Genomic DNA, 1,675 nt, shown 5'->3' on the forward strand with positions numbered 1-1,675 from the left:
CCACTTTCTTATTACTGAAAATTTTATTCACACCCAGGGTAGTAATGCATCTATGATTGTGAAGTGAATGCTTTCATTAGTTATTAAAAGTTATATAAAAAATATAAATAGTATAGAAGTATAAAAAGTATTTATTTATTTATTTATTTACAGTATTTTCAACCCTCCCAACCTGAACAGCAATTTTTTCGGTGACTTTCTGAATCCAAAGCCTGTTACTGGTGTTTGTTTTGTTTGCGTGACTCGGAGAGAGAGAGGGGAGAGGCAGAGACAGATCGAAAGCAAGGCGACAGAGGTTAAATTATTTATAGGTTACCTAAAGTGCAAACTGCCAATGTCAAAGAGTGGAAATGTCGACATCCTATCCTCTGGACCGGCTTCTGGCTCTGCCGTTTGTGGCGAAGGTTTTAAATAACCAAGACAAAAATATTTAGCAAATTTCCCTCTTCGTCTCTGGTCTCTGGCAGACATGCCCATCTATGGACCGCAGGAAAGCAAGCCAGCATTGTTTCACTCTGAATGTTCATACAAACCCTAAACATTTACATGCAAAAACTTCTGGTGGTGTGTGCAATGCAAAAGAATGCACAACATGCCTAATAAGTGATTGTTTCAGATAAGCGTTCCTTTACCCAAGATACTCTCAGCTTCATTTTCTCCCCATATTTTCTCATCATGTTTCTTAATCTTCATGTAGTTCATCATAGCTAATCTTTTCCAAAATTATATCTTGGCATCTTGCATATCATAATGTATTGCAACTGCTTGGCTCGGGTCTCTTTTTCAGGTCCAAGCTAGTGGCATGTGTCCATTGTTTTTGTCTGTATGCAGGAAGCTTGTTCTCTTTCCAGGGTTTGCTCTTCTCTCAGTCCATTTCTTTGGCACACTTGCCCACCACTGAACCCACAGCAAGCTGGCACCATAATGGGCAGTGCAGACTGTCCGCTGCAGGCATTAGCAGCCAGGCAGCGGTTGATGGATGGAGATTATTTATCCTTCTTCGACAAAGTACTCAATGCCTGGCAGCAGCGCTAAAACAAATGACCAGTACTGCAAACCGTAGACAATTTTGCTCCTGGCCAGTACTCTTATTCTTATTGCTGGATGCATTTTAAAGTGTTTGAACACAAAGGATTATATGCTTTAAATGACCTGACCGATAACGAATTAGAGGGAGTGTGTTTGTGTGTTTCAGAGGAGTATTTTTCCACCAGCTCAGGTAGTGATTGTGTCAGCGCTTTTGATTGACAAGAACGACCTCCCCAAACGCCCGTTTCCAGCTGCTAATTTAGACTTTTTGCCACTTTTCTCTTTTATAAGTATAGAAGAGAGAGAGAAAAAAGGAAGCGATGAAGAGGTGGAATGGGATACTTAAGTAAAAGTCCACAAAGTCTGAGCACATGCACTAACCGCTAGACCACAGCTATGACCTTTATGTCTTCTATGGATGTCCACGTATGGATGCCCAAAGGCAAACCAGACTTGCCCATCTTTCTACACTCCTAAGAAAGCCTCTTTAGGAAACCGATCAGATCAATACATCAGACCAATAACAAAAGAGCAATTTAAAGGGGTCATATGATGCGATTTCAATTTTGCCTTTCTCTTTGGAGTGTTACAAGCTCTTGGTGCATAAAGAAGATCTGTAAAGTTGCAAAGACTAAAGTCTCAAATC

At 40.5% G+C, this 1,675-nt stretch overlaps 1 protein-coding gene across 1 annotated transcript in view; it reads left to right on the forward strand.

Annotated features, from left to right (window-relative positions):
• Positions 1–1,675, forward strand: part of LOC107654431 (E3 ubiquitin-protein ligase TRIM62-like) — a 6,444-nt gene that overhangs the window by 2,277 nt on the left and 2,492 nt on the right. The window lies entirely within an intron of this gene.

This window comes from Sinocyclocheilus anshuiensis, unplaced genomic scaffold, assembly GCF_001515605.1.
Source record: "Sinocyclocheilus anshuiensis isolate Anshui unplaced genomic scaffold, SAMN03320099.WGS_v1.1 scaffold527, whole genome shotgun sequence".
Classification (NCBI taxonomy): Eukaryota; Metazoa; Chordata; class Actinopteri; order Cypriniformes; family Cyprinidae; genus Sinocyclocheilus; species Sinocyclocheilus anshuiensis.